Below are 9275 nucleotides of genomic sequence, written 5' to 3'. Positions count from 1 at the left end.
TTAACCCACACAGGTAAGTCCAATGGGGTGCAGGCATGTCCTCTATGCTTACAGCTTCCCGTGGGTGTTGGTTTGATACCGTTTGGGGACAGCCAAGGAGGCATCTGCAGGCAACAAAGGTAGGTGTGTGCTTGTGTGTGTGTTTCCTATGCAGATCCTAAGCCCAGTGTCACATGCAAGTAGGAGGAGTAAGAAGGGTTCCTGGCAAATCCGGGTTATGGATTGCATTTAAAAAGGCCCCGTGGGAGTGCAATGGGCCCCTGTCTTGCTGCTTAGCAATAATGGTATGGGTTTAGGTTCTGCTGTGTGTACTGGTGGTTGACTGCCCCCCAGCCCAGAGTGTGCATGGAAAATTGTCTGGCAGCCTCCCTGACAGCAAGCAGTGATAGTGCCCATGAAGGGGACCTTGTTGGGCCCGCCCCTTTCACGGTTATCGCTTCTCGGCCTTTTGGCTAAGATCAAGTGTAGTATCTGTTCTTATCAGTTTAATATCTGATACGTCCCCTATCTGGGGACCATATATTAAATGGATTTTTGAGAACGGGGGCCGATTTCGAAGCTTGCTTCCGTCGCCCTATGCATTGACCCGATATGGCAGTATCTTCGGGTACAGTGCACCACCCCCTTACAGGGTTAAAAAGAAAGATTCCTACTTTCATTGCTACCTGCTTGCTGGCTAGCCAGCTAGCCAGCCCTGTGGGCCTTGCTGCTGCTGCTGCTGCTGCAGCCAAAAAACAAAAGGTGGTGCTGCTGCTGCTTCTGCTTCTGCTTGTGTCTGGCCGCTGTTGGAGCGTCCAGGCACAGGACTTCTGCTGCTGCTGACTAAATGGCCTCCTTAATTGGATCATTTGAGTAGCCAGCACACCTGTGCAGGTAGGGCATGACATGATAGGCAGCTGCCTTGATAGCGGGTGGGTGCTGAATGTTCCTAATTGACAAAATAAGATTAATGCTTATGAAGAAATATAAAATCTCATCCCTTCCCCAATATCGCGCCACACCCCTACCCCTTAATTCCCTGGTTGAACTTGATGGACATATGTCTTTTTTCGACCGTACTAACTATGTAACTATGTAACATAACATGGGGGGGGGGTCTCCTGGCTGTTCACACAGGTGTGTCATTGCTGTACATTGACCATGCATTGCTTCTGTGGTATTGCAAAGGCAAAGACAAATGCTTCCAGCCATCCATTGCACTAATGGATTGGTCATCAGCTGGCTGTCTATGTCCCGCATCAATATAGACCAAAGTACAGAGGGTTAGGCTATGCTATTGTGCACCTACCTGATGCATCAGAAGGTGCGAGGCCCTTGCTAAATTCTGTGCACAGACTTTGAGATCTATGCTTTAGACTGTATCTAAACCTGCTCCAACATGGACTGACATTCTGGCCTACTTTCAGCCGATGCGACTTGTCTGTCGCTGAACAGTCGCTTTTTATGTATTCAGCACCTATGTATAATGTTGTAAAAATGCTCTAGAAGCTAAAGTCGCAGAAATGTCACACATATTTGGCCTGCAACTTTCTGTGCGACAAATTCAGACAGGAAAAATCAGTATAAATCCTTAGAAAATTATCCCCCAGTGTCTCCATCTGCTGGCGGTATTGAATAAGCATTGCTGCACTGATGGGGTATGCATTAGACGAAAAAAAAGAAGAAAAAGAAGAATAATACGCCCAGAAAAGAGGCGAAAAGGAGAAAAACGTAAAAAAACGTGAAAAAAAAGTAAGAGGAAGAGAAGGGAAAAAAAGGTGGAAATGGGTTTAAAAGTGATTTCGGCGGAGAAATATATATATATATATATATATATATATATATATATATACGCGCACACACACACATATATATAAACGTATTCTCCGTTGAGATATTGCAGCCGCTGCTGTGTCCAGGCCCAGGAGCCTTAGCACTGTGCTGTGATGTCACTCAATACCACTGACATCACTAGGTGTAAACAACATCTCTCCTTTGCTGTGTATGTGACTATGGAGCTGTTTGGTGATGTCGTCTATTATGGCCTTCATAGAAGCAACAGGAGATTGTTGCATCCATCTAGAACCCTCAGAACTACAGTGCTATGATGTCACTCACTTCCACAGGCCTTGCAGAGTGTAAACAACAACAACCCAGCTTTGTTGTGTATGTAACCATAGGGATTTGTGATGTCACCTAGAACCTTCACAGCAGCGACAGCTTTATGAGGAGCATCAGCACTGCTCTGCCTGAGCAGAACCATCACCGCCATAGGTTGTCAAATAACCCGGGTTTAACCCACACAGGTAAGTCCAATGGGGTGCAGGCATGTCCTCTATGCTTACAGCTTCCCGTGGGTGTTGGTTTGATACCGTTTGGGGACAGCCAAGGAGGCATCTGCAGGCAACAAAGGTAGGTGTGTGCTTGTGTGTGTGTTTCCTATGCAGATCCTAAGCCCAGTGTCACATGCAAGTAGGAGGAGTAAGAAGGGTTCCTGGCAAATCCGGGTTATGGATTGCATTTAAAAAGGCCCCGTGGGAGTGCAATGGGCCCCTGTCTTGCTGCTTAGCAATAATGGTATGGGTTTAGGTTCTGCTGTGTGTACTGGTGGTTGACTGCCCCCCAGCCCAGAGTGTGCATGGAAAATTGTCTGGCAGCCTCCCTGACAGCAAGCAGTGATAGTGCCCATGAAGGGGACCTTGTTGGGCCCGCCCCTTTCACGGTTATCGCTTCTCGGCCTTTTGGCTAAGATCAAGTGTAGTATCTGTTCTTATCAGTTTAATATCTGATACGTCCCCTATCTGGGGACCATATATTAAATGGATTTTTGAGAACGGGGGCCGATTTCGAAGCTTGCTTCCGTCGCCCTATGCATTGACCCGATATGGCAGTATCTTCGGGTACAGTGCACCACCCCCTTACAGGGTTAAAAAGAAAGATTCCTACTTTCATTGCTACCTGCTTGCTGGCTAGCCAGCTAGCCAGCCCTGTGGGCCTTGCTGCTGCTGCTGCTGCAGCCAAAAAACAAAAGGTGGTGCTGCTGCTGCTTCTGCTTCTGCTTGTGTCTGGCCGCTGTTGGAGCGTCCAGGCACAGGACTTCTGCTGCTGCTGACTAAATGGCCTCCTTAATTGGATCATTTGAGTAGCCAGCACACCTGTGCAGGTAGGGCATGACATGATAGGCAGCTGCCTTGATAGCGGGTGGGTGCTGAATGTTCCTAATTGACAAAATAAGATTAATGCTTATGAAGAAATATAAAATCTCATCCCTTCCCCAATATCGCGCCACACCCCTACCCCTTAATTCCCTGGTTGAACTTGATGGACATATGTCTTTTTTCGACCGTACTAACTATGTAACTATGTAACATAACATGGGGGGGGGGGTCTCCTGGCTGTTCACACAGGTGTGTCATTGCTGTACATTGACCATGCATTGCTTCTGTGGTATTGCAAAGGCAAAGACAAATGCTTCCAGCCATCCATTGCACTAATGGATTGGTCATCAGCTGGCTGTCTATGTCCCGCATCAATATAGACCAAAGTACAGAGGGTTAGGCTATGCTATTGTGCACCTACCTGATGCATCAGAAGGTGCGAGGCCCTTGCTAAATTCTGTGCACAGACTTTGAGATCTATGCTTTAGACTGTATCTAAACCTGCTCCAACATGGACTGACATTCTGGCCTACTTTCAGCCGATGCGACTTGTCTGTCGCTGAACAGTCGCTTTTTATGTATTCAGCACCTATGTATAATGTTGTAAAAATGCTCTAGAAGCTAAAGTCGCAGAAATGTCACACATATTTGGCCTGCAACTTTCTGTGCGACAAATTCAGACAGGAAAAATCAGTATAAATCCTTAGAAAATTATCCCCCAGTGTCTCCATCTGCTGGCGGTATTGAATAAGCATTGCTGCACTGATGGGGTATGCATTAGACGAAAAAAAAGAAGAAAAAGAAGAATAATACGCCCAGAAAAGAGGCGAAAAGGAGAAAAACGTAAAAAAACGTGAAAAAAAAGTAAGAGGAAGAGAAGGGAAAAAAAGGTGGAAATGGGTTTAAAAGTGATTTCGGCGGAGATATATATATATATATATATATATATATATATATATATATATATATACGCGCACACACACACATATATATAAACGTATTCTCCGTTGAGATATTGCAGCCGCTGCTGTGTCCAGGCCCAGGAGCCTTAGCACTGTGCTGTGATGTCACTCAATACCACTGACATCACTAGGTGTAAACAACATCTCTCCTTTGCTGTGTATGTGACTATGGAGCTGTTTGGTGATGTCGTCTATGATGGCCTTCATAGAAGCAACAGGAGATTGTTGCATCCATCTAGAACCCTCAGAACTACAGTGCTATGATGTCACTCACTTCCACAGGCCTTGCAGAGTGTAAACAACAACAACCCAGCTTTGTTGTGTATGTAACCATAGGGATTTGTGATGTCACCTAGAACCTTCACAGCAGCGACAGCTTTATGAGGAGCATCAGCACTGCTCTGCCTGAGCAGAACCATCACCGCCATAGGTTGTCAAATAACCCGGGTTTAACCCACACAGGTAAGTCCAATGGGGTGCAGGCATGTCCTCTATGCTTACAGCTTCCCGTGGGTGTTGGTTTGATACCGTTTGGGGACAGCCAAGGAGGCATCTGCAGGCAACAAAGGTAGGTGTGTGCTTGTGTGTGTGTTTCCTATGCAGATCCTAAGCCCAGTGTCACATGCAAGTAGGAGGAGTAAGAAGGGTTCCTGGCAAATCCGGGTTATGGATTGCATTTAAAAAGGCCCCGTGGGAGTGCAATGGGCCCCTGTCTTGCTGCTTAGCAATAATGGTATGGGTTTAGGTTCTGCTGTGTGTACTGGTGGTTGACTGCCCCCCAGCCCAGAGTGTGCATGGAAAATTGTCTGGCAGCCTCCCTGACAGCAAGCAGTGATAGTGCCCATGAAGGGGACCTTGTTGGGCCCGCCCCTTTCACGGTTATCGCTTCTCGGCCTTTTGGCTAAGATCAAGTGTAGTATCTGTTCTTATCAGTTTAATATCTGATACGTCCCCTATCTGGGGACCATATATTAAATGGATTTTTGAGAACGGGGGCCGATTTCGAAGCTTGCTTCCGTCGCCCTATGCATTGACCCGATATGGCAGTATCTTCGGGTACAGTGCACCACCCCCTTACAGGGTTAAAAAGAAAGATTCCTACTTTCATTGCTACCTGCTTGCTGGCTAGCCAGCTAGCCAGCCCTGTGGGCCTTGCTGCTGCTGCTGCTGCAGCCAAAAAACAAAAGGTGGTGCTGCTGCTGCTTCTGCTTCTGCTTGTGTCTGGCCGCTGTTGGAGCGTCCAGGCACAGGACTTCTGCTGCTGCTGACTAAATGGCCTCCTTAATTGGATCATTTGAGTAGCCAGCACACCTGTGCAGGTAGGGCATGACATGATAGGCAGCTGCCTTGATAGCGGGTGGGTGCTGAATGTTCCTAATTGACAAAATAAGATTAATGCTTATGAAGAAATATAAAATCTCATCCCTTCCCCAATATCGCGCCACACCCCTACCCCTTAATTCCCTGGTTGAACTTGATGGACATATGTCTTTTTTCGACCGTACTAACTATGTAACTATGTAACATAACATGGGGGGGGGGGTCTCCTGGCTGTTCACACAGGTGTGTCATTGCTGTACATTGACCATGCATTGCTTCTGTGGTATTGCAAAGGCAAAGACAAATGCTTCCAGCCATCCATTGCACTAATGGATTGGTCATCAGCTGGCTGTCTATGTCCCGCATCAATATAGACCAAAGTACAGAGGGTTAGGCTATGCTATTGTGCACCTACCTGATGCATCAGAAGGTGCGAGGCCCTTGCTAAATTCTGTGCACAGACTTTGAGATCTATGCTTTAGACTGTATCTAAACCTGCTCCAACATGGACTGACATTCTGGCCTACTTTCAGCCGATGCGACTTGTCTGTCGCTGAACAGTCGCTTTTTATGTATTCAGCACCTATGTATAATGTTGTAAAAATGCTCTAGAAGCTAAAGTCGCAGAAATGTCACACATATTTGGCCTGCAACTTTCTGTGCGACAAATTCAGACAGGAAAAATCAGTATAAATCCTTAGAAAATTATCCCCCAGTGTCTCCATCTGCTGGCGGTATTGAATAAGCATTGCTGCACTGATGGGGTATGCATTAGACGAAAAAAAAGAAGAAAAAGAAGAAAGAAAAGAGGCGAAAAGGAGAAAAACGTAAAAAAACGTGAAAAAAAAGTAAGAGGAAGAGAAGGGAAAAAAAGGTGGAAATGGGTTTAAAAGTGATTTCGGCGGAGATATATATATATATATATATATATATATATATATATATATATATATATATACGCGCACACACACACATATATATAAACGTATTCTCCGTTGAGATATTGCAGCCGCTGCTGTGTCCAGGCCCAGGAGCCTTAGCACTGTGCTGTGATGTCACTCAATACCACTGACATCACTAGGTGTAAACAACATCTCTCCTTTGCTGTGTATGTGACTATGGAGCTGTTTGGTGATGTCGTCTATTATGGCCTTCATAGAAGCAACAGGAGATTGTTGCATCCATCTAGAACCCTCAGAACTACAGTGCTATGATGTCACTCACTTCCACAGGCCTTGCAGAGTGTAAACAACAACAACCCAGCTTTGTTGTGTATGTAACCATAGGGATTTGTGATGTCACCTAGAACCTTCACAGCAGCGACAGCTTTATGAGGAGCATCAGCACTGCTCTGCCTGAGCAGAACCATCACCGCCATAGGTTGTCAAATAACCCGGGTTTAACCCACACAGGTAAGTCCAATGGGGTGCAGGCATGTCCTCTATGCTTACAGCTTCCCGTGGGTGTTGGTTTGATACCGTTTGGGGACAGCCAAGGAGGCATCTGCAGGCAACAAAGGTAGGTGTGTGCTTGTGTGTGTGTTTCCTATGCAGATCCTAAGCCCAGTGTCACATGCAAGTAGGAGGAGTAAGAAGGGTTCCTGGCAAATCCGGGTTATGGATTGCATTTAAAAAGGCCCCGTGGGAGTGCAATGGGCCCCTGTCTTGCTGCTTAGCAATAATGGTATGGGTTTAGGTTCTGCTGTGTGTACTGGTGGTTGACTGCCCCCCAGCCCAGAGTGTGCATGGAAAATTGTCTGGCAGCCTCCCTGACAGCAAGCAGTGATAGTGCCCATGAAGGGGACCTTGTTGGGCCCGCCCCTTTCACGGTTATCGCTTCTCGGCCTTTTGGCTAAGATCAAGTGTAGTATCTGTTCTTATCAGTTTAATATCTGATACGTCCCCTATCTGGGGACCATATATTAAATGGATTTTTGAGAACGGGGGCCGATTTCGAAGCTTGCTTCCGTCGCCCTATGCATTGACCCGATATGGCAGTATCTTCGGGTACAGTGCACCACCCCCTTACAGGGTTAAAAAGAAAGATTCCTACTTTCATTGCTACCTGCTTGCTGGCTAGCCAGCTAGCCAGCCCTGTGGGCCTTGCTGCTGCTGCTGCTGCTGCAGCCAAAAAACAAAAGGTGGTGCTGCTGCTGCTTCTGCTTCTGCTTGTGTCTGGCCGCTGTTGGAGCGTCCAGGCACAGGACTTCTGCTGCTGCTGACTAAATGGCCTCCTTAATTGGATCATTTGAGTAGCCAGCACACCTGTGCAGGTAGGGCATGACATGATAGGCAGCTGCCTTGATAGCGGGTGGGTGCTGAATGTTCCTAATTGACAAAATAAGATTAATGCTTATGAAGAAATATAAAATCTCATCCCTTCCCCAATATCGCGCCACACCCCTACCCCTTAATTCCCTGGTTGAACTTGATGGACATATGTCTTTTTTCGACCGTACTAACTATGTAACTATGTAACATAACATGGGGGGGGGGTCTCCTGGCTGTTCACACAGGTGTGTCATTGCTGTACATTGACCATGCATTGCTTCTGTGGTATTGCAAAGGCAAAGACAAATGCTTCCAGCCATCCATTGCACTAATGGATTGGTCATCAGCTGGCTGTCTATGTCCCGCATCAATATAGACCAAAGTACAGAGGGTTAGGCTATGCTATTGTGCACCTACCTGATGCATCAGAAGGTGCGAGGCCCTTGCTAAATTCTGTGCACAGACTTTGAGATCTATGCTTTAGACTGTATCTAAACCTGCTCCAACATGGACTGACATTCTGGCCTACTTTCAGCCGATGCGACTTGTCTGTCGCTGAACAGTCGCTTTTTATGTATTCAGCACCTATGTATAATGTTGTAAAAATGCTCTAGAAGCTAAAGTCGCAGAAATGTCACACATATTTGGCCTGCAACTTTCTGTGCGACAAATTCAGACAGGAAAAATCAGTATAAATCCTTAGAAAATTATCCCCCAGTGTCTCCATCTGCTGGCGGTATTGAATAAGCATTGCTGCACTGATGGGGTATGCATTAGACGAAAAAAAAGAAGAAAAAGAAGAATAATACGCCCAGAAAAGAGGCGAAAAGGAGAAAAACGTAAAAAAACGTGAAAAAAAAGTAAGAGGAAGAGAAGGGAAAAAAAGGTGGAAATGGGTTTAAAAGTGATTTCGGCGGAGAATATATATATATATATATATATATATATATATATATATATACGCGCACACACACACATATATATAAACGTATTCTCCGTTGAGATATTGCAGCCGCTGCTGTGTCCAGGCCCAGGAGCCTTAGCACTGTGCTGTGATGTCACTCAATACCACTGACATCACTAGGTGTAAACAACATCTCTCCTTTGCTGTGTATGTGACTATGGAGCTGTTTGGTGATGTCGTCTATTATGGCCTTCATAGAAGCAACAGGAGATTGTTGCATCCATCTAGAACCCTCAGAACTACAGTGCTATGATGTCACTCACTTCCACAGGCCTTGCAGAGTGTAAACAACAACAACCCAGCTTTGTTGTGTATGTAACCATAGGGATTTGTGATGTCACCTAGAACCTTCACAGCAGCGACAGCTTTATGAGGAGCATCAGCACTGCTCTGCCTGAGCAGAACCATCACCGCCATAGGTTGTCAAATAACCCGGGTTTAACCCACACAGGTAAGTCCAATGGGGTGCAGGCATGTCCTCTATGCTTACAGCTTCCCGTGGGTGTTGGTTTGATACCGTTTGGGGACAGCCAAGGAGGCATCTGCAGGCAACAAAGGTAGGTGTGTGCTTGTGTGTGTGTTTCCTATGCAGATCCTAAGCCCAGTGTCACATGCAAGTAGG

At 46.2% G+C, this 9275-nt stretch overlaps 4 non-coding genes across 4 annotated transcripts; all 4 read left to right on the top strand.

Moving 5' to 3' along the window:
- Positions 1-432: 432 nt before the first annotated feature.
- LOC130326155 (U2 spliceosomal RNA) lies at positions 433-623 on the top strand. The gene has a single exon (XR_008870820.1). It is a non-coding gene; the product is annotated as a U2 spliceosomal RNA (small nuclear RNA).
- A 2081-nt stretch (positions 624-2704) lies between these two features.
- Positions 2705-2895, top strand: LOC130326154 (U2 spliceosomal RNA). Its single transcript, XR_008870819.1, has one exon. It is a non-coding gene; the product is annotated as a U2 spliceosomal RNA (small nuclear RNA).
- Positions 2896-4980: 2085 nt separating this feature from the next.
- Positions 4981-5171, top strand: LOC130326153 (U2 spliceosomal RNA). The gene has a single exon (XR_008870818.1). It is a non-coding gene; the product is annotated as a U2 spliceosomal RNA (small nuclear RNA).
- Positions 5172-7250: 2079 nt separating this feature from the next.
- LOC130326151 (U2 spliceosomal RNA) lies at positions 7251-7441 on the top strand. Its single transcript, XR_008870817.1, has one exon. It is a non-coding gene; the product is annotated as a U2 spliceosomal RNA (small nuclear RNA).
- Positions 7442-9275: the final 1834 nt, after the last annotated feature.

This window comes from Hyla sarda, unplaced genomic scaffold (assembly GCF_029499605.1).
Source record: "Hyla sarda isolate aHylSar1 unplaced genomic scaffold, aHylSar1.hap1 scaffold_2812, whole genome shotgun sequence".
Lineage (NCBI taxonomy): Eukaryota > Metazoa > Chordata > Amphibia > Anura > Hylidae > Hyla > Hyla sarda.
The sequence above is the reverse complement of the archived record's forward strand: the minus strand, read 5'-3'. Positions and strand labels throughout refer to the sequence as shown.